Source organism: Oncorhynchus gorbuscha, linkage group LG05, assembly GCF_021184085.1.
Source record: "Oncorhynchus gorbuscha isolate QuinsamMale2020 ecotype Even-year linkage group LG05, OgorEven_v1.0, whole genome shotgun sequence".
NCBI classification, from domain to species: Eukaryota; Metazoa; Chordata; class Actinopteri; order Salmoniformes; family Salmonidae; genus Oncorhynchus; species Oncorhynchus gorbuscha.
This window is the reverse complement of record NC_060177.1, coordinates 94,221,385-94,244,509: the sequence shown is the minus strand read 5'-3', so window position 1 is coordinate 94,244,509 and position 23,125 is coordinate 94,221,385.

Sequence of the window (23,125 nt, the reverse complement as noted above, 5' to 3'; positions counted from 1 at the left end):
GGAGACAAATAAGGAGTAACAAAAGATATATTTATTAACTAAAGCAACTAAGGAAAATATCCAATGGTGTGTGTAATCAGTAGTCCGTAGTGTAAGTGAGTGTTTTGCATGCATGAATGTGATAATGCAGGGTGTTGAAAGGTGCCAAAGCAAACAAACAAAAAGCCACAAGAACCACACCACAATCTACAACAGGTGTCTGCATGGAGAGAGTCTCCTCCATGAATGTTGAAGAGGTCTATTTATCCTGGGAGACACCTGGCCCAGGTGTTTCCCATGTAGCTGACGACCCTCTCAACTCCGCCCACCGGCATCTAATAAGAAAACAAGAACAAAGACAGAATACGGCAGACAGAGTGGGAGGGTCGTCACATTCCCCCCCATAAAACCGGGGACCAACAAGGACCCCGGAACAACATACCAGCCTCCCGCGTCCCAAATTGACACAGGCCTCTGCGTCCCAAATTGACACAGGCCTCTGCGTCCCAAATTGACACAGGCCTCTGCGTCCCAAATTGACACAGGCCTCTGCGTCCCAAATTGACACAGGCCTCTGCGTCCCAAATTGACACAGGCCTCTGCGCCCCAAATTGACACAGGCCTCTGCGCCCCAAATTGACACAGGCCTCTGCGCCCCAAATTGACACAGGCCTCTGCGCCCCAAATTGACACAGGCCTCTGCGCCCCAAATTGATGAGGGTTTACGTGTTCACACTTACAATTTGCCCCAGCCAACCTCCTCCCCAGACCTCAGCAACCTTCGCACAGGAAGCAACATTTAAGAGGAAAGAAAACAAGACCAGGAGGGAGCAGACAGGACAGAGAGAACATGACAATACGAAACAATGGTTAGTCACGTAAACATTAGGAACAGGGCGCACGAGAGAGCGCATCAGCAATCACGTTTTCAGTCCCCGGATGTGCCTCACATCGAGATGGAATGATTGTAAAAATAAACACCATCGCATTATCCTCTGGTTTGGACACATCATGGACCTCAAAAAAGTGAGGGGTTATGGTCGGTGTAGACCACAATAGGTACTACCCCGACCCGACATACACTTCGAAGTGTTGTAGCGCCCAAATGAGTGCTAGCGCTTCCTTTTCAATAACCGAATAGTTCAACTGATAATCGTTAAACTTTTTAGAAAAGAAACTAACAGGCTTCTCAATCCCAGACACATCTGCTTGCAGCAAAACTGCACCTGCCCCCACATGACTAGCATCCACCTGCAAGGTAAATGACAAATCCATGCGAGGAGCAGCCAGCACTGGAGTTGAGGTAAGCAACCTCTTTGAATCTTCAAAAAGCGTGTTGACAACGAGTAGACCAAACGTAAACAGCCTTAGCTTTCAGCATATCTGTCAAGGGAGCGACCACAGTAGAGAAGTTATTACAAAAACTACGGTAATAACCAATCATGCCCAAGAAACGCATCAGTTCCTTTTTAGTAGTTGGTGGTGGAAAAGCATCAATAGCCACCACTTTAGCCCGAACAGGACGCACTTCACCCTGCCCAACCACTTTTCCAAGGTATGTAACGGTCGCCTGAGCAAACTCACATTTTGCCAGATTGATTGTGAGGCGACCTGCAGCCAGACGTTCAAACAAGGCTTGAATACGGGACAGATGTTCTTCCCAAGTATCTGCATAGATCACTACATCGTCCAAATAAACAGCGCACCCGGTCAGACCGGCGACAACCCTGTTCATAAGTCGCTGAAAAGTGGCAGGTGCATTGCGCAGACCGAAACTCATAACTGAATACGAGTACAGACCAAAGGGTGTAATAAAGGCAGAGATTTCACGTGCCCTACTCGTCAGTGGCACCTGCCAATAGCCTTTTAACAGGTCAAATTTGCTCACAAACTTAGCTGCACCGACTTGATCAACACAGTCCTCCATCCGAGGAAGAGGAAATGAATCTGGCTTTGTGACACTGTTTACCTTACGGTAGTCCGTACAAAAACGGTTTGTTCCATCCGGTTTACTGACCAAGATACAGGAGAAGCCCAACTGGAGAAAGAAGGCTCTGCTATCTTACTCTCCAGCATGTACTTGACCTCAGCATCCAGACAACGTAGTTTCTCTGAAGAAACTCTATAGAACCGCTGACGAATGGGGTCAGCACCTCCAATGTCAATATCATGTTCTATTAAGTTTGTACGTGTAGGTGTATCAGAAAATAAACCTGGAAATCTCTGAATCAGACCAACCATCTCTTTCCGCTCATCAACAGGTAGGTGAGTGAGAAGACTGTCTAAAATATCCAGTGTTTCTGAATTTTTCAATCTACCCTGCAATATACAATCGTCAGGACCAGGAACATCTTCCTCCTCATGCACAGATCTAGCACGACAAGAACCCAAGGAAACAACGGTATCAGCCAAAAGAACAGGTTTACCGTCCTCTGTAGAATCCCACTGTTCAGTCTCAGAGGAACGTGCATAATAGGGTTTTAACAGATTTACATGGCACAGCTGGTGTGCTTTCCTCCGTTCTGGAGTGGCAACTAGATAATTTTGCTCAGTGTACTGGCGCACCACTGTATATGGACCTTGAAACTTGGCTTGAAAAGGAGAACCAACAATTGGCAGCAGAGCAAGAACCTGGTCACCTGGACTAAAGTGACGAGGCTCAGTTCGGCGATCAAATATGCCCTTCATCCTATCCTGTGAAGATGATAACTTCTCTTTAGCCATTTCACCAGCGGCATACAGCCGTCGCCGGAAATCACACACATACGAACACAGGGACTGAGGAGGCTCGGGAGACTTCAGTCATCCTGGAGAACAGATAAAAGTCCACGCACCCTATGTCCAAACACAAGGTCATTTGGACTGAAACCTGTGCTCTCCTGTGAAACTTCCCTAGCGGCTAACAGTAACCAAGGCAACCCCTCCTCCCAATCCTTATCCATCTCAGTACAATAAGCTCTCAACAAAGACTTAAGTGTTTGATGGAAACGTTCAGTGCTCCTTGACTTTGCGCGTGATAGGCGCTAGACACATTGTGTTTAATATGAAGCTGTTGAAGAACCTGACCAAACAGATTAGAGGTAAAATTAGATCCTTGATCACTCTGAATGACCTTAGGGATTCCAAACAATGAGAGAAACTGAGTCAAAGCTTTTAACACCGATTTAGTCGTGATAGATCGGAGAGGATAGGCAGCAGGAAACCTAGTGGTCTGACACATCACAGTGAACAGGTAACTGCTACCCTTTTAGAATGAGGCAGAGGACCCACACAGTCAATAATTAGATACTCAAAGGTTGGCTGAGTACAGGAATAGGAAACAATGGTACTGGTTTAATAGCTTGATTAGGCTTACCAGTTAATTGACAGGTGTGACAAGTTTTGATAAAATCAGAAACATCCCTCTTTAATCTAGGCCAAAAGAAATGTCTTAATATGCGATTGTAGGTTTTCCTCACCCCCATATGTCCAGCAACGTCACTGTGAGAAGTTTCCAACACCAACTCACGAAGCTTAACTGGTACAACAACCTGACTAATTGCCTCCCCCAGAAAAACACTATCATGAGACACCCACTTTCTCATCAGGACATCCTCTTGGAGAAAATAGCCATGGGCGACATCTCCCAACTGTTCTATAGGCACAATTTGATCACGCAACTCTTCCAACGTGGGGTCATCCCGTTGAGCATTGATTAGATCTGAGCGGGTTACAGATAACGGGATAACAGGGAAAACAGTGACATACTTTGTATTATTATCATTAGTCGGCGCAGTGACTAGTTCGCCACGGCTCATAGAACGTGTCACTGCACACGCAGAGAACACCTCTGGGAAACTCTGTACACTCTCATCAGGAATCCCAACAAATGACGGCTTAGTGGAAACCACTAGAGATGGAAACACAACTGGCCATACCCGCTCACCTGCTAAGTTATTCCCAAGGATAACGTCGATACCCTCAATAGGCAATGAAGGACGCACCCCACAACAACTTCACCCTTCACCAGCCCACAATCCAACATCAGTTTATGCAATGGAACTGACAGAGTGTTCAAACCTATTCCCCTAATTAGAACACTATTCCCCCGAATCAGTCTCAGCAGAAAAGGGTAACACAGACTCCAACACAAATGATTCAGAGGCACCTGTGTCTCTCAGGATCTTCACTGGCACTAGGTCTTTACTTCCTAACATAGACACAAAACCTTCTGTAATGAAAGGTAAATAGTCTGGATCAATATGGACTTTCACATTCTCCTGGGCCTGAGGAAATGAGTCAAGAATGAACTGATGTGGAACAGGTGCAGCTAACGCAGCAGGCTTAGATTTAGCGTAAGCACCCTTTGACCTGAGAAGTGGACATTCGTTTTTCCAATGACCTGAACCTTGACAGTAGTGACACTCCTGCCCAAAGTCAGCCTTACCATGGGAGTCAGGTTCAACCCTAGTTGAATAGAACTCTGCCCGAGAATCAAAGTATCTCGGTGAGCGAAGCCCAAATCTATCCGAACACCCCCACTCTTTCCGAATACGGGGTTTTGCAAAGACACTTTTGTGAGTCAACACATACTCGTCCGCCAAAACCGCAGCTTCAGCAACATTCTTTACTTTCTGTTCATTAATATAAGTGGCAATACGATCAGGAATTGTGTCCTTAAATTGCTCTAACATAATCAGATCACACAGCCCTTGGAAAGTCACAACTGCAGAGGCAGAACACCAGCGATTAAACTGTAAAGATAACTGTCGCGCAAACTCAACATGAGTCTGGTTATCGTCCCTTTTTAAAGTTCTAAATCGTTGGCGGTAAGCCTCAGGGACCAATTCATAAATCTGTAACACAGCTGTTTTAACTTTATCATAACTGGCACTGTCGTGTACACTAAGAGCTGAATATGCTTCCTGCGCTTTACCAGTCAGCACACACTGCAACATTAAAGTGCGGTCAGAATCAGGCCAACTCCTAGCGTCAGCAACCCGCTCAAACAACGAAAAGAATGTCTCGGGGTCCTTTCATTAAACCGAGGCAATAACCGCAAGTTCCCAACAATATCAAATGTCTCTGGGGCACGACCAAAAGCGGAACTACCCCTAGGTAAATCTGGGTCACCTTCCCAAAACAAACTCTCCCCTGAGATCTTTCCTTCCCTAACCAACTCTATACGTTCTTGTTGCAACTTGATTTTAGCACGCTCCATATCTTGTTTAAATGCCAATTCCTTTTCATATTTCACACGATCATGCTCTAGCTTCTCACGATCATGCTCTAGCTTCTCACGATCATGCTCTAGCTGTAACAAAAGCAGTTCTTTCTGCTGTTCAAAAGAAGGCTACTAGGACTAACCGATGGAATGGCCATTGTAACGTTATGGGAGACAACAAATCCTCAGCAGAGGCTGGCCCGGTGGTAACTTCAAGAATACCACTCTCCATCAGATTGGCTTTCAATATCAACCTAATAGAATTCTTTAGACGTTTATCACTAATCTCAACCTTGTAGTGTTCCGCGACCTTCAACAGCTGTTCTTTAGTACCTAAATCTAACAATTCCTCTGATGGAGAGCGAATGAACTTATCTACATAAGACGCCATAATCACACAAAAAACAATTCTCGCTCTTCCCTTCTGCTGAGCACACCAGAACACAACCCGAGAATTGACAATCACCCTGAGCACCACAGAAGAGAGATGAGATATGGAGCTTCCCCAAAACCTACAATAACTCAACCCTAGTCTTCGTGCAGATTTGCGGTGGGAATTTACGCACTGTAGCCCGCTGGCAAGAAATAGAACTCCCCAGCATGCTGGCAAATTCCACCAAGCCACGGATGTGCCCCGAGACAACTGCTCAGTCCACAGACACCACACAAAAATAACAAACATTAACCATGCCCAACATATTCCAAAAAATGAAACACGTCGCTAAACCTATCAGGGGAAAAAGGCTATAGCTCCGGGTAGCAAGTTCCACTACCCTACCCAAATCTCCCACCGAGGTACACAGCAGATTACTCACTTCAGACTGACGTCCCAACAGAAAGTAGAACAAGAGTTCAGGCTAGGCAGGGCCTGGAAACTAACCATTATACTCTCTCCAACGCAGCACACAAACCAAACAACAAAGGCAACCAATACTGGGCCGATCACACTCAAACACTATTCAAACCAAACACGTACCTCCACGGTCTCCCAAACCAATAGTTCAAAGATCCCGGACGAGCCCCCACTTGTCACGAACCGGCTCAAAGCCCGTAACAAAGGGAGACAACGTGGAGATAAGGAGTAACAAAAGATATATTTATTAACTAAAGCAACTAAGGAAAATATCCAATGGTGTGTGTAATCAGTAGTCCGTAGTGTAAGTGAGTGTTTTGCATGCATGAATGTGATAATGCAGGGTGTTGAAAGGTGCCAAAGCAAACAAACAAAAAGCCACCAAGAACCACACCACAATCTACAACAGGTGTCTGCATGGAGAGAGTCTCCATGAATGTTGAAGAGGTCTATTTATCCTGGGAGACACCTGGCCCAGGTGTTTCCCATGTAGCTGACGACCCTCTCAACTCCGCCCACCGGCATCCTAATAAGAAAACAAGAACAAAGACAGAATACGGCAGACAGAGTGGGAGGGTCGTCACAGTCCCCTAGTGCACTACAGAGGGAACAGGGTCCCCTAGTGCAAGTTAGAGGGAACAGGGCCCCTCCCCAATGCAGAGGGAACAGGGTGCTATTTGGGATGCAGACATTTGTCTGTGCCTCAGCCTTTCTTCAGTGTCTACGTTTCTGTCCGTCCTTCTGAACTTGATTTGGTAACGAAGAAACCGTTCCAATGATCCAGTACGGAATAAAAGGATCATCTCTTCTAGAACTTTCTAGAACTTTCACCTGACTATCATGTTTCTTGAAGTCAATTCAGTTTATTTTTGAAACTTTCTCATGATCAATTTGTCATCAGTTGTTGTGTCTGTTCACTCCAAAGGTCTGAGATCAATAAAACAAATCAACATGATGGATGGACCAACATTCAAACTTTATTTGTTTTTGTATATAGTTATAGAGATCCTTTATGTATGTATTCAACCTCCGTCTGAGTAGCTTGCCTGAACTGGGAATGCAACTTGCCTGAACTGGGAATGCAACTTGCCTGAACTGGGAATGCAACTTAATTTGCTTCTTCTTTTTTTTTTAAGAGGGCAGAGATTTTATCCTGCTTCCTTTTCTGAACTCGTATGGTCACAGTCAGGCCATAGGACTTGGTAAGACCTCACAAACATCCTGCTTCCTGTTCTGAACTCATATGGTCACAGTCAGGCCATAGGACTTGGTAAGAACTCACAAACATCCTTCCTTGTGGTTAGAGTGTTGGACTAGTAACCAGCAGGTAGCCTAGTGGTTAGAGAGTTGGACTAGTAACCAGCAGGTAGCCTAGTGGTTAGAGCGTTGGACTAGTAACCAGCAGGTAGCCTAGTGGTTAGAGCGTTGGACTAGTAACCAGCAGGTAGCCTAGTGGTTAGAGCGTTGGACTAGTAACCAGCAGGTAGCCTAGTGGTTAGAGTATTGGACTAGTAACCAGCAGGTAGCCTAGTGGTTAGAGAGTTGGACTAGTAACCTGCAGGTAGCCTAGTGGTTAGAGCGTTGGACTAGTAACCAGCAGGTAGCCTAGTGGTTAGAGCATTGGACTAGTAACCAGCAGGTAGCCTAGTGGTTAGACCGTTGGACTAGTAACCAGCAGGTAGCCTAGTGGTTAGAGAGTTGGACTAGTAACCAGCAGGTAGCCTAGTGGTTAGAGCGTTGGACTAGTAACCAGCAGGTAGCCTAGTGGTTAGAGCGTTGGACTAGTAACCAGCAGGTAGCCTAGTGGTTAGAGTGTTGGACTAGTAACCAGCAGGTAGCCTAGTGGTTAGAGCGTTGGACTAGTAACCAGCAGGTAGCCTAGTGGTTAGAGTGTTGGACTAGTAACCAGCAGGTAGCCTAATGGTTAGTGTTGGACTAGTAACCAGCAGGTAGCCTAATGGTTAGTGTTGGACTAGTAACCAGCAGGTAGCCTAGTGGTTAGACCGTTGGACTAGTAACCAGCAGGTAGCCTAGTGGTTAGAGAGTTGGACTAGTAACCAGCAGGTAGCCTAGTGGTTAGAGCGTTGGACTAGTAACCAGCAGGTAGCCTAGTGGTTAGAGCGTTGGACTAGTAACCAGCAGGTAGCCTAGTGGTTAGTGTTGGACTAGTAACCAGCAGGTAGCCTAGTGGTTAGAGCGTTGGACTAGTAACCAGCAGGTAGCCTAGTGGTTAGAGCATTGGACTAGTAACCAGCAGGTAGCCTAGTGGTTAGTGTTGGACTAGTAACCAGCAGGTAGCCTAATGGTTAGAGAGTTGGACTAGTAACCAGCAGGTAGCCTAGTGGTTAGAGCGTTGGACTAGTAACCAGCAGGTAGCCTAGTGGTTAGAGCGTTGGACTAGTAACCAGCAGGTAGCCTAGTGGTTAGACCGTTGGACTAGTAACCAGCAGGTAGCCTAGTGGTTAGAGAGTTGGACTAGTAACCAGCAGGTAGCCTAGTGGTTAGAGCGTTGGACTAGTAACCAGCAGGTAGCCTAGTGGTTAGAGCGTTGGACTAGTAACCAGCAGGTAGCCTAGTGGTTAGAGCGTTGGACTAGTAACCAGCAGGTAGCCTAGTGGTTAGAGCGTTGGACTAGTAACCAGCAGGTAGCCTAGTGGTTAGAGTGTTGGACTAGTAACCAGCAGGTAGCCTAATGGTTAGTGTTGGACTAGTAACCAGCAGGTAGCCTAATGGTTAGTGTTGGACTAGTAACCAGCAGGTAGCCTAGTGGTTAGACCGTTGGACTAGTAACCAGCAGGTAGCCTAGTGGTTAGAGAGTTGGACTAGTAACCAGCAGGTAGCCTAGTGGTTAGAGCGTTGGACTAGTAACCAGCAGGTAGCCTAGTGGTTAGAGCGTTGGACTAGTAACCAGCAGGTAGCCTAGTGGTTAGTGTTGGACTAGTAACCAGCAGGTAGCCTAATGGTTAGTGTTGGACTAGTAACCAGCAGGTAGCCTAATGGTTAGAGTGTTGGACTAGTAACCAGCAGGTAGCCTAGTGGTTAGAGAGTTGGACTAGTAACCAGCAGGTAGCCTAGTGGTTAGAGCGTTGGACTAGTAACCAGCAGGTAGCCTAGTGGTTAGAGTGTTGGACTAGTAACCAGCAGGTAGCCTAGTGGTTAGAGAGTTGGACTAGTAACCTGCAGGTAGCCTAGTGGTTAGAGCGTTGGACTAGTAACCAGCAGGTAGCCTAGTGGTTAGAGCATTGGACTAGTAACCAGCAGGTAGCCTAGTGGTTAGACCGTTGGACTAGTAACCAGCAGGTAGCCTAGTGGTTAGAGCGTTGGACTAGTAACCAGCAGGTAGCCTAGTGGTTAGAGCGTTGGACTAGTAACCAGCAGGTAGCCTAGTGGTTAGAGTGTTGGACTAGTAACCAGCAGGTAGCCTAGTGGTTAGAGCGTTGGACTAGTAACCAGCAGGTAGCCTAGTGGTTAGAGTGTTGGACTAGTAACCAGCAGGTAGCCTAATGGTTAGTGTTGGACTAGTAACCAGCAGGTAGCCTAATGGTTAGTGTTGGACTAGTAACCAGCAGGTAGCCTAGTGGTTAGACCGTTGGACTAGTAACCAGCAGGTAGCCTAGTGGTTAGAGAGTTGGACTAGTAACCAGCAGGTAGCCTAGTGGTTAGAGCGTTGGACTAGTAACCAGCAGGTAGCCTAGTGGTTAGAGCGTTGGACTAGTAACCAGCAGGTAGCCTAGTGGTTAGTGTTGGACTAGTAACCAGCAGGTAGCCTAGTGGTTAGAGCGTTGGACTAGTAACCAGCAGGTAGCCTAGTGGTTAGAGCATTGGACTAGTAACCAGCAGGTAGCCTAGTGGTTAGTGTTGGACTAGTAACCAGCAGGTAGCCTAGTGGTTAGTGTTGGACTAGTAACCAGCAGGTAGCCTAGTGGTTAGAGCGTTGGACTAGTAACCAGCAGGTAGCCTAGTGGTTAGAGCATTGGACTAGTAACCAGCAGGTAGCCTAGTGGTTAGAGCATTGGACTAGTAACCAGCAGGTAGCCTAGTGGTTAGTGTTGGACTAGTAACCAGCAGGTAGCCTAATGGTTAGTGTTGGACTAGTAACCAGCAGGTAGCCTAATGGTTAGAGTGTTGGACTAGTAACCAGCAGGTAGCCTAGTGGTTAGAGAGTTGGACTAGTAACCAGCAGGTAGCCTAGTGGTTAGAGCGTTGGACTAGTAACCAGCAGGTAGCCTAGTGGTTAGAGTGTTGGACTAGTAACCAGCAGGTAGCCTAGTGGTTAGAGAGTTGGACTAGTAACCTGCAGGTAGCCTAGTGGTTAGAGCGTTGGACTAGTAACCAGCAGGTAGCCTAGTGGTTAGAGCATTGGACTAGTAACCAGCAGGTAGCCTAGTGGTTAGACCGTTGGACTAGTAACCAGCAGGTAGCCTAGTGGTTAGAGAGTTGGACTAGTAACCAGCAGGTAGCCTAGTGGTTAGAGCGTTGGACTAGTAACCAGCAGGTAGCCTAGTGGTTAGAGCGTTGGACTAGTAACCAGCAGGTAGCCTAGTGGTTAGAGTGTTGGACTAGTAACCAGCAGGTAGCCTAGTGGTTAGAGCGTTGGACTAGTAACCAGCAGGTAGCCTAGTGGTTAGAGTGTTGGACTAGTAACCAGCAGGTAGCCTAATGGTTAGTGTTGGACTAGTAACCAGCAGGTAGCCTAATGGTTAGTGTTGGACCAGTAACCAGCAGGTAGCCTAATGGTTAGTGTTGGACTAGTAACCAGCAGGTAGCCTAGTGGTTAGACCGTTGGACTAGTAACCAGCAGGTAGCCTAGTGGTTAGAGAGTTGGACTAGTAACCAGCAGGTAGCCTAGTGGTTAGAGCGTTGGACTAGTAACCAGCAGGTAGCCTAGTGGTTAGAGCATTGGACTAGTAACCAGCAGGTAGCCTAGTGGTTAGTGTTGGACTAGTAACCAGCAGGTAGCCTAGTGGTTAGAGCGTTGGACTAGTAACCAGCAGGTAGCCTAGTGGTTAGAGCATTGGACTAGTAACCAGCAGGTAGCCTAGTGGTTAGTGTTGGACTAGTAACCAGCAGGTAGCCTAATGGTTAGTGTTGGACTAGTAACCAGCAGGTAGCCTAATGGTTAGAGTGTTGGACTAGTAACCAGCAGGTAGCCTAGTGGTTAGAGAGTTGGACTAGTAACCAGCAGGTAGCCTAGTGGTTAGAGCGTTGGACTAGTAACCAGCAGGTAGCCTAGTGGTTAGAGCGTTGGACTAATAACCAGCAGGTAGCCTAGTGGTTAGAGTGTTGGACCAGTAACCAGCAGGTAGCCTAATGGTTAGTGTTGGACTAGTAACCAGCAGGTAGCCTAGTGGTTAGAGTGTTGGACTAGTAACCAGCAGGTAGCCTAGTGGTTAGAGTGTTGGACTAGTAACCAGCAGGTAGCCTAGTGGTTAGAGCGTTGGGCCAGTAACCAGCAGGTAGCCTAGTGGTTAGAGTTGGACTAGTAACCAGCAGGTAGCCTAATGGTTAGTGTTGGACTAGTAACCAGCAGGTAGCCTAATGGTTAGAGTGTTGGACTTGTAACCAAAAGGTTGCTAGATCAAATCCCCAAGATGACATGGTAAAAATCTGTCCTTTCTGCCCCTGAACAAGGCAGTTAACCTGCTGTTCCCCTGAACAAGGCAGTTAACCCGCTGTTCCCCTGAACAAGGCAGTTAACCTGCTGTTCCCCTGAACAAGGCAGTTAACCTGCTGTTCCCCTGAACAAGGCAGTTAACCTGCTGTTCCCCTGAACAAGGCAGTTAACCCGCTGTTCCCCTGAACAAGGCAGTTAACCCGCTGTTCCCCTGAACAAGGCAGTTAACCCGCTGTTCCCCTGAACAAGGCAGTTAACCCGCTGTTCCCCTGAACAAGGCAGTTAACCCGCTGTTCCCCTGAACAAGGCAGTTAACCCGCTGTTCCCCTGAACAAGGCAGTTAACCCGCTGTTCCCCTGAACAAGGCAGTTAACCCACTGTTCTTAGACCGTCATTAAAAATAATAATTTGTTCTTAACTGACTTGCCTGGTTGAATAAAGGTCAAATAAAAAAGCCTTTGACCAATCACAATATCTTGCTCTTAATTTCATGTTGCATCATTCTGTTTTATCTGATCAGAACATTCATCATTATTTATGCAATAACTTTTTGTTACTACGTTATTTCTTTCTTTCTTGGATTCTGTTTTGTTTTTTGTTTCCAATACATTAGAGAATGATGGAGGCCACTGTGTTCTTGGGGTCCTTCAATGCTGCAGACTGATGGAGGCCACTGTGTTCTTGGGGTCCTTCAATGCTGCAGACTGATGGAGGCCACTGTGTTCTTGGGGACCTTCAATGCTGCAGAAATGTTTTGGTACCCTTCACCAGATCTGTGCCTCGACACAATCCTGTCTTTGAGCTCTACGGACAATTCCTTCGACTTTGGCTTGGTTTTTGCTCTGACATGCACTGCCAACTGTGGGAGCTTATACAGTATAGACAGGGTTGTGCTTTTCCATATCATGTCTAATCAATTGAATTTACCCCAGAATACTTTTTTGCTTTGTCATTATGGGGTATCATGTATAGATTGATGAGGAAATGGTTTTATTTAATCGATTTTCAAATAAGGCTGGAAAAAGTCTGGGTCTGAATACTTTCCGAGTGCACTGTAGCTATATACACTACTGGTGAAAGTTTTAGAACACCTACTCAAGGTTTTGTCTTTATTTTTACTATTTTCTACATTGTAAAATAATAGTGAAGACATCAAAACTATGAAATAACAAATAATGTGGTAACCAAAACAGATTTTTTTTAAATAGCCATCCTTTGCCTTGACAGCTTTGCACACTCTTGGAGTTCCCACATATGCTGAGCACTTGTTGGCTGCTTTTCCTTCGCTCTGAGGTCCAACTCATCCCAAACCATCTCAATTGGGTTGAGGTCGAGTGATTGTGGAGGCCAGGTCTGTCTGATGCAGCACTCCATCACTCTCCTTGGTCAAATAGCCCTTACACATCCTGGAGGTGTGTTGGGTTATTGTCCTATAGTTCCCATTAAGCCCCAACCAGATAGGATGGCGTATCGCTACAAAATGCTGTTGTAGGAAACCGGATGTAGAGGCTGAGGTTGGAGGGAGCTGGATTGGGACAGGGTAAACGGGTCCGGAGGAAAGTCCAAGGGAGTGATGGTGAGCTGAATCCAGAACAGGGTAGCAGGTTGATGAGATGTGGAACAGGAGACGGGTACCAGAGTCAGAGCGGCAAAATTAGCAGAGATTACGATCTGGCAGTGGAAGTGGCAGGACTGAGTATTTGTAGAGGTCTTGATTATGGAACAGGTTGCAGCTGGTAGGGAACTGCTCTGGCTCCATCACAGAGGGAGAGGGAGAGAGGGAACTGGGGGAATGGCTGCAGGTCAATGAGACACCAGATATCCACTAGGGGGTGTGGCAGGACTGAGTATTTGTAGAGGTCTTGATTATGGAACAGGTTGCAGCTGGTAGGGAACTGCTCTGGCTCCATCACACAGAGGGAGAGAGAGAGAGGGAACTGGGGGAATGGCTGCAGGTCAATGAGACACCGGATGTCCACTAGGGGGTGTGGCAGGAGCAGATATGACCGTTGACATGGAACAGTTTGCAGCTGGTGAACTCTCTGGCTCCATCACACAGTTGGGCTGCCATTTCCGAGGCTGGTAACTCTGCTCAATGAACATATCCTCTGAAGCGGAGCAGATAACTCATGTGTCCGTTCCTTTCCTGAAGCATTTAGTTGGGCTGCCATTTCCGAGGCTGGTAACTCTCTAATGAACATATCCTCTGAAGCGGAGGTAACTCTGGGTCTTCCTTTCCTGTGGCGGTCCTCATGAGAGACAGGTAACTCTAATGAACTTATCCTCTGCAGCAGAGGTAACTCTGGGTCTTCCTTTCCTGTGGCGGTCCTCATGAGAGACAGTTAACTCTAATGAACTTATCCTCTGCAGCAGAGGTAACTCTGGGTCTTCCTTTCCTGTGGCGGTCCTCATGAGAGACAGTTAACTCTAATGAACTTATCCTCTGCAGCAGAGGTAACTCTGGGTCTTCCTTTCCTGTCTCCTCCTTTCTGATCCTCTGTAACTCTGGCGGTCCTCATGAGAGACAGTTAACTCTAATGAACTTATCCTCTGCAGCAGAGGTAACTCTGGGTCTTCCTTTCCTGTGGCGGTCCTCATGAGAGACAGTTAACTCTAATGAACTTATCCTCTGCAGCAGAGGTAACTCTGGGTCTTCCTTTCCTGTGGCGGTCCTCATGAGAGACAGTTAACTCTAATGAACTTACCCTCTGCAGCAGAGGTAACTCTGGGTCTTCCTTTCCTGTGGCGGTCCTCAAGAGAGGCAGTTTCATCATAGCGCTTGACTGGTAGTGTACATAGCTACCACTTCTGCTCAGCTCAACAGGCACAACGCTATGTAACTATACAGGCACAAAGCTGTGTCACTATACAGGCACAACGCTATGTCACTATACAGGCACAACGCTATGTAACTATACAGGCACAAAGCTATGTCACTATACAGGCACAAAGCTATGTCACTATACAGGCACAACGCTATGTCACTATACAGGCACAACGCCATGTAACTATACAGGCACAGCGCTATGTAACTATAGCAAATTAATTCGAACTAGACGCCAGAATGGATTAGGAAATTGTTTCCTTCCTTTGAAGGAATGATGATACACAACATTTCAGATGTACATTTGCCATTTGAATGATAAGGTCACCACACACAGAGCATTATGTATTATTGATTGAGCCAGATGTGAACTTTGCAGCCCGCTGCGCTAACACCGGAGATTGGTTTAACCTTATCTGGAGACGCCAAGCTCCAAGAACCCAGTTCTCCTCTGAGTGTGTGAGTGTGTGTGTGTGTCAAATCAAATCAAATCAAATTTTATTTGTCACATACACATGGTTAGCAGATGTAATGTGAGTGTAGCGAAATGCTTGTGCTTCTAATTCCGACAATGCAGTGATAACCAACAAGTAATCTAACTAACAATTCCAAAACTACTGTCTTATACACAGTGTAAGGGGATAAAGAATATGTACATAAAGATATATGAATGAGTGATGGTACAGAGCAGCATAGGCAGATAGATGGTATCGAGTACAGTATATACCTATGAGATGAGTGTGTAGACAAAGTAAACAAAGTGGCATAGTTTAAGTGGCTAGTGATACATGATAAGGATAGTCGATGTTGTAGAGTACAGTATATACATATGCATATGAGATGAATAATGTAGGGTAAGTAACATTATATAAGGTAGCATTGTTTAAAGTGGCTAGTGATATATTTACATCATTTCCCATCAATTCCCATTATTAAAATGGCTGGAGTTGGGTCAGTGTCAATGACAGTGTGTTGGCAGCAGCCACTCAATGTTAGTGGTGGCTATTTAACAGTCTGATGGCCTTGAGATAGAAGCTGTTTTTCAGTCTCTCGGTCCCAGCTTTGATGCACCTGTACTGACCTCGCCTTCTGGATGATAGCGGGGTGAACAGGCAGTGGTTCGGGTGGTTGATGTCCTTGATGATCTTTATGGCCTTCCTGTAACAACGGGTGGTGTAGGTGTCCTGGAGGGCAGGTAGTTTGCCCCCGGTGATGCGTTGTGCAGTCCTCACTACCCCCTGGAGAGCCTTACGGTTGAGGGCGGAGCAGTTGCCGTACCAGGCGGTGATACAGCCCGCCAGGATGCTCTCGATTGTGCATCTGTAGAAGTTTGTGAGTGCTTTTGGTGACCAAAAGTGTGTGTGTGTGTGTGTGTGTGTGTGTGTGTGTGTGTGTGTGTGTGTGTGTGTGTGTGTGTGTGTGTGTGTGTGTGTGTGTGTGTGTGTGTGTGTGTGTGTGTGTGTGTGTGTGTGTGTGTGTGTGTGTGTGTGTGTGCGCATCTGAATTTCCTCTCAGTGAGGGGGAGTGCTGTCGCTCGCTCAATATCATCCCTCCCCCCATACATGTGAGTGTATGAGAGAGAGAGAGACTGACAGTGAGAGGAAGATGTGAGAGAAGGAGACAGAGTGAGAGGAAGATGTGAGAGAGGGAGACTGACAGTGAGAGGAAGATGTGAGAGAAGGAGACTGACAGTGAGAGGAAGATGTGAGAGAAGGAGACTAACAGAGTGAGAGGAAGATGTGAGAGAGGGAGACTGACAGAGTGAGAGGAAGATGTGAGAGAGGGAGACTGACAGAGTGAGAGGAAGATGTGAGAGAGGGAGACTGACAGTGAGAGACTGATGTGAGTATGTATAAAAAATATAGATATATATCACCTAAAGCAAAACAGTGCGACAAAAACAACAGAGTTACACATTGGATAAACAAACAGTCAATAACACAATAGAACATCTATATACAGTGTATGCAAATGTAGTAAGATAAGGGAGGTAAGGCAATAAATAGGCCATAGTGGCAAAATAATTACCATTTAGCATTAACACTGGAGTGATAGATGTGCAGAAGATGAATGTGCAAGTAGAGATACTGGGGTGCTGCAAAGGAGCAAGATAAATAAATGACAATATGGGGATGAGGTAGGTAGTTGGTTGGACGGGCTATTTACAGATGGGCTGTGTACAGGTGAAATGATCGTTGAGCTGCTCTGACAGCTGGTGCTTTTTAAGGTTAGTGAGGGAAATATGAGTCTCCAGCTTCAGTGATTTTTTGCTATTTGTTCCAGTCATGTTAGAGAGAGACTGACAATTAGAGGAAGATGTGAGTGAATGAGAGAGCGAGAGAGAGAGAGACTGACAGAGAGAGGAAGATGTTAGAGAGGGAGAAAGAGAGACTGACAGAGAGAGGGATATGTTAGAGAGAAAGAGAGACTGGCAGACTGAGAGGGAGATGTTAGAGAGAAAGAGAGACTGACAGTGAGAGGGAGATGAAAGAGAGACTGGCAGACTGAGAGGGAGATGTTAGAGAGAAAGAGAGACTGACAGTGAGAGGGAGATGAAAGAGAGACTGACAGTGAGAGGGAGATGAAAGAGAGACTGACAGTGAGAGGGAGATGTTAGAGAGAAAGAGAGACTGACAGTGAGAGGGAGATGAAAGAGAGACTGACAGACTGAGAGGGAGATGTTAGAGAGAAAGAGAGACTGACAGTGAGAGGGAGATGAAAGAGAGACTGACAGTGAGAGGGAGATGAAAGAGAGACTGACAGTGAGAGGGAGATGAAAGAGAGACTGACAGTGAGAGGGAGATGAAAGAGAGACTGACAGTGAGAGGGAGATGTTAGAGAGAAAGAGAGACTGACAGTGAGAGGGAGATGTTAGAGAGAAAGAGAGACTGACAGTGAGAGGGAGATGAAAGAGAGACTGACAGTGAGAGGGAGATGAAAGAGAGACTGACAGTGAGAGGGAGATGAAAGAGAGACTGACAGTGAGAGGGAGATGAAAGAGAGACTGACAGTGAGAGGGAGATGAAAGAGAGACTGACAGTGAGAGGGAGAGCTTAAACACACTAACAAGATATAATTACTCAATGGCATGTATAGCTTTAGATTAAATGTAATTTAATCAGAAGCCACTGCCAGATTTCTGGATAGGGCTGTGCTCAGAGTATCCTGCCTTGGCAAATCGCACTGTTAAGACACAGATGCCCTTTGCAACCACGTACCTACAGTTGAAGTCGGAAGTTTACATACACCTTAGCCAAATATACACTGCTCAAAAAAAGGGAACACTAAAAAAGGGAACACTAAAATAACACATCCTACATCTGAATGAATGAAATATTCTTATTAAAATACTTTTTTTGTTTCTAGTTGAATGTGCTGACAACAAAATCACACAAGAATTCTCAATGGAAATCAAATTTATCAACCCATGGCGGTCTGGATTTGGAGTCCCACTCAAAATTAAAGTGGAAAACCACACTACAGGCTGATCCAACTTTGATGTAATGTCCTTAAAACAAGTCAAAATGAGGCTCAGTAGTGTGTGTGGCCTCCACGTGCCTGTATGACCTCCCTACAACGCCTGGGCATGCTCCTGATGAGGTGGCGGATGGTCTCCTGAGGGATCTCCTCCCAGACCTGGACTAAAGCATCCGCCAACTCCTGGACAGTCTGTGGTGGCGTTGGTGGATGGAGCGAGACATGTTGTCCCAGATGTGCTCAATTGGATTCCGGTCTGGGGAACGGGCGGGCCAGTCCAAAGCATCAATGCCTTCCTTTTGCAGGAACTCCTGACACACTCCAGCCACATGAGGTCTAGCATTGTCTTGCATTAGGAGGAACCCAGAGTCAACCGCACCAGCATATGGTCTCACAAGGGGTCTGAGGATCTCATCTTGGTACCTAATGGCAGTCAGGCTACGCCTGGCGAGCACATGGAGTGCTGTGCGGCCCCACAAAGAAATGCCACCCCACACCATGACTGACCCACCGCCAAACCGGTCATGCTGGAGGATGTTGCAGGCAGCAGAACGTTCTCCACGGCGTCTCCAGACTGTCACGTCTGTCACATGTGTTCCATGTGAACCTGCTTTCATCTGTGAAGAGCACAGGGCGCCAGTGGAGAATTTGCCAATCTTGGTGTTCTCTGGCAAATGCCAAACATCCTGCACGGTGTTGGGCTGTAAGCACAAACCCCACCTGTGGACGTCGGGCCCTCATACCACTCTCATGGAGTCTGTTTCTGATCGTTTGAGCAGACACATGCACATTTGTGGCCTGCTGGAGGTCATTTCGCAGGGCTCTGGCAGTGCTCCTCCTTGCACAAAGGCGGAGGTAGCGGTCCTGCTGCTGGGTTGTTGCCCTTCTATGGCCTCCTCCACGTCTCCTGATTTACTGGCCTGTCTCCTGGTAGCGCCTCCATGCTCTGGACACTACGCTGACAGACACAGCAAACCTTCTTGCCACAGCTCGAGCCACCTGAGCCACTTGTGTGGGTTGTAGACTCCGTCTCATGCTACCACTAGAGTGAAAGCACCGCCAGCATTCAAAAGTGACCAAAACATCAGCCAGTAAGCATAGGAACTGAGAAGAGGTTTGTAGTCACCACCTGCAGAACCACTCCTTTATTGGGGGTGTCTTGCTAATTGCCTATTTATTGTCAATCAGTGTTGCTTCCTAAGTGGACAGTTTGATTTCACAGAAGTGTGATTGACTTGGAGTTACATTGTGTTGTTTAAGTGTTCCCTTTATTTTTTGAGCAGTGTATTTCAACTCAGTTTTTCACAATTCCTGACATATAATCCTAGTAAAAATTCCCTGCATTAGGTTAGTTAGGATCACCACTGTATTTACAAAAATAAAGTTACATGTCAATTATAGAGGGAATGATTTATTTAAGCTTTTATTTCTTTCATCACATTCCCAGTGGGTCAGAAGTTTACATACACTCAATTAGTAATTGGAAGCTGCCTTAAAATTGTTTAACTTGGGTCAAATGTTTTGGGTAGCCTTCCACAAGCTTCCCACAATAATTTGGGTGAATTTTGGCCCATTCCTCCTGTCAGAGCTGGTGTAACTGAGTCATGTTTGTAGGCCTCCTTGCTCGCACACACATTTTCAGTTCTGCCCTCACATTTTCTGTAGGATTGAGGCCAGGGCTTTGTGATGGCCACTCCAATACCTTGAATATGTTGTCCTTAAGCCATTTTGCCACAACTTTGGAAGTTTGCTTGGAGTCATTGTCCATTTGGAAGACTGCTTTGCGACCAAGCTTTTACTGATTAACTGATGTCTTGAGATGTTGCTTCAATATATCCACATACTTTTCCTCCCTCATGATGCCATCTATTTTGTGAAGTGCTACAATCCCTCAGGCAGCAAAGCACCTCCACAACATGATGCTGCCACCCCCGTGCTTCACGGTTGGGATGGTGTTATTCAGCTTGCAAGCCTCCCCCTTTTTTTGATGGCGGTTTTGGAGCAGTGGCTTCTTCCTTGCTGAGCGGCCTTTCAGGTTATGTCGATATAGGACTTGTTTAACTGTGGATATAGATACTTTTGTTCCTGTTTCCTCCAGCATCTTCACAAGGTCCTTTGCTGTTGTTCTGGGATTGATTTGCACTTTTCGCACAAAAGTACGTTCATCTCTAGGAGACAGAACTCATCTCCTTCCTGAGCAGTATGAAGGCTGCGTGGCCCCATGGTGTTTATACTTGTGTACTATTGTTTGTACAGATGAATGTGGTACCTTCAGGCATTTGGAAATTTCTCCCAAAGGATGAAACAAGGTCTTGGCTGATTTCTTTTGTTTTCCCATGATGTCAAGCAAAGAGGCACTGAGTTTGAAGGTAGGCCTTGAAATACATCCACAGGTACACCTCCAATTGACTCAAATATATATATAATATATATATATATGCCATTTAGCGGACGGTTTTATCCAAAGCGACTTACAGTCATGTGTGCATACATTCTACGTATGGGTGGTCCCGGGAATCGAACCCACTACCCTGGCGTTACAAGCGCCATGCTCTACCAACTGAGCTACAGAAGGACCACAAATGATATCAATTAGCCCATCAGAAGCTTCTAAAGCCATGACATCCTTTTCTGGAATTTTACAAGCTGTTTAAAGGCACAGTCAATTTAGTGTATGTAAACTTCTGACCCACTGGAATTGGGATACAGTGAATTATAAGTGAAATCTGTCTGTAAACAATTGTTGGTCAAATTACTTGTGTCATGCACAAAGTAGATGTCCTAACCGACTTGCCAAAACTATAGTTTGTTAACAAAGTTTTTTGGAGTGGTTGAAAAACTAATTTTAATGACTCCAACCTAAGTGTATGTAAACTTCTGACTTCAACTGTTTATGATCAATTTGAACTGTTCAAGGGTTAGGCAGCTGATGATTATAAGCATATAAACATTTTGATATTGATGGATAACAAAGACAGGAAATTGTCTGTTTCGTTGATTGAAATATGCATATTCTACTTTTTGTATATGTTAAAATTGTGGGATTGTATGCAATGGGAAGTTTGGTCACCATGGTGACTGCATCTAGTGTCTGGACTTCCTCCCCAGACTGTTTAAGAATCCTATTACAACTTCCTGCACTTTCTCCCAGACTGTTTAAGAATCCTATTACAACTTCCTGGACTTTCTCCCCAGACTGTTTTAGAATCCTATTACAACTTCCTGGACTTCCTCCCAGACTGTTTAAGAATCCTATTACAACTTCCTGTACTTCCTCCCCAGACTGTTTAAGAATCCTATTACAACTTCCTGTACTTCCCCCCCAGACTGTTTTAGAATCCTATTACAACTTCCTGCACTTTCTCCCAGACTATTTTAGAATCCTATTACAACTTCCTGTACTTCCTCCCCAGACTGTTTTAGAATCCTATTACAACTTCCTGGACTTTCTCCCAGACTGTTTAAGAATCCTATTACAACTTCCTGGACTTCCACCCCAGACTGTTTAAGAATCCTATTACAACTTCCTGTACTTTCTCCCAGACTGTTTTAGAATCCTATTACAACTTCCTGTACTTTCTCCCAGACTGTTTTAGAATCCTATTACAACTTCCTGGACTTTCTCCCAGACTGTTTTAGAATCCTATTACAACTTCCTGGACTTTCTCCCAGACTGTTTTAGAATCCTATTACAACTTCCTGGACTTTCTCCCAGACTGTTTAAGAATCCTATTACAACTTCCTGGACTTCCACCCCAGACTGTTTAAGAATCCTATTACAACTTCCTGTACTTTCTCCCAGACTGTTTTAGAATCCTATTACAACTTCCTGGACTTCTTCCCCAGACTGTTTTAGAATCCTATTACAACTTCCTGGACTTCTTCCCCAGACTGTTTTAGAATCCTATTACAACTTCCTGGACTTCTTCCCCAGACTGTTTTAGAATCCTATTACAACTTCCTGGACTTCCTCCCGAGACTGTTTAAGAATCCTATTACAACTTCCTGTACTTTCTCCCAGACTGTTTTAGAATCCTATTACAACTTCCTGAAAACTCAGTGAGCTTGACACGACTCACATTTTCCCTATAGCGCAGAGGTTTTCAAAGTGTGAGGTGCTCCTCCCTATGGGGGGGGAGGGGATCACAGACAGACAATCATATTGAACAGTACAAATATAAAGAAACAAACAGAAAATAAATAAAACAATCATTGTTTGTCCTCTCCGTCCCATCTCCCCCCCCCCCCCCACGGGCTCATGTTGTATCAAATCAAATTGTATTTAGCAGATGTGATTACGGGTGTAGCGAAATGCTTTTTATAATTTAATTTTAATAACACAAAAAAAAATGTAAATACTGCAAAGTTGCTTAGGAACTAAAAGCAGGACTGCCCTATCAGCGCCATCCTGTTCATCATATCTATGTAGAAAACAAAGCATCATGGGTGATGCATCTTATGTTCTGTAAAAATAAATATCCATTCATATTCTATAGAGATTTACATTTAAGTCATTTAGCAGACGCTCTTATCCAGAGCAAATACAATTGAAACACGATTACATTATTAAACAGACCATGGATATTTTCTCTATCCAATCTAAGAGAACAACAGTGTGTTCCCAGCAATTTAATTCAACCTCCCTAATCAGAACCACGTGGGGGGGGTGGCTGTCTCGTTCTGTCTGCTATGTTCTCGGGTCATAGCAGCATATTGTCTGAAGAAAAAGAAAACGAAGAGAGAGAGAGAGTGATAAGAGTCTAGTAGAGTTATTGTTGTGCCTGATAAGGTGGTCCTTGGGAAATGACCGAGTTAGTGTGGAGTCTAGTGTGGAGTCTAGCAGCAACCACCACGTTTCCTGGATGAAGAGACCCATTACTAAATGCCCTGAACTACACAGTCATACACGGTCATGTCCCATGGAGAGGTTTTTTATTAAGAAATGGTCTGCCGCAGCACAGCGGCCCTTGGAGCATTTTAGGGGTCAAGTGTCTTGCTCAACGGCAGCTGGAAATGTTTTATAAATTGTTGCAGGGTCAAATGAACGTGTTGTGATATGATTACATTTACTTACACACAGACACACAGACACACACACACACACACACAGTTATCAGTAGCACATCACATCAAGGTATATTTCAAGATGTATAAAGTTGTTCAAAGTAGTTTATT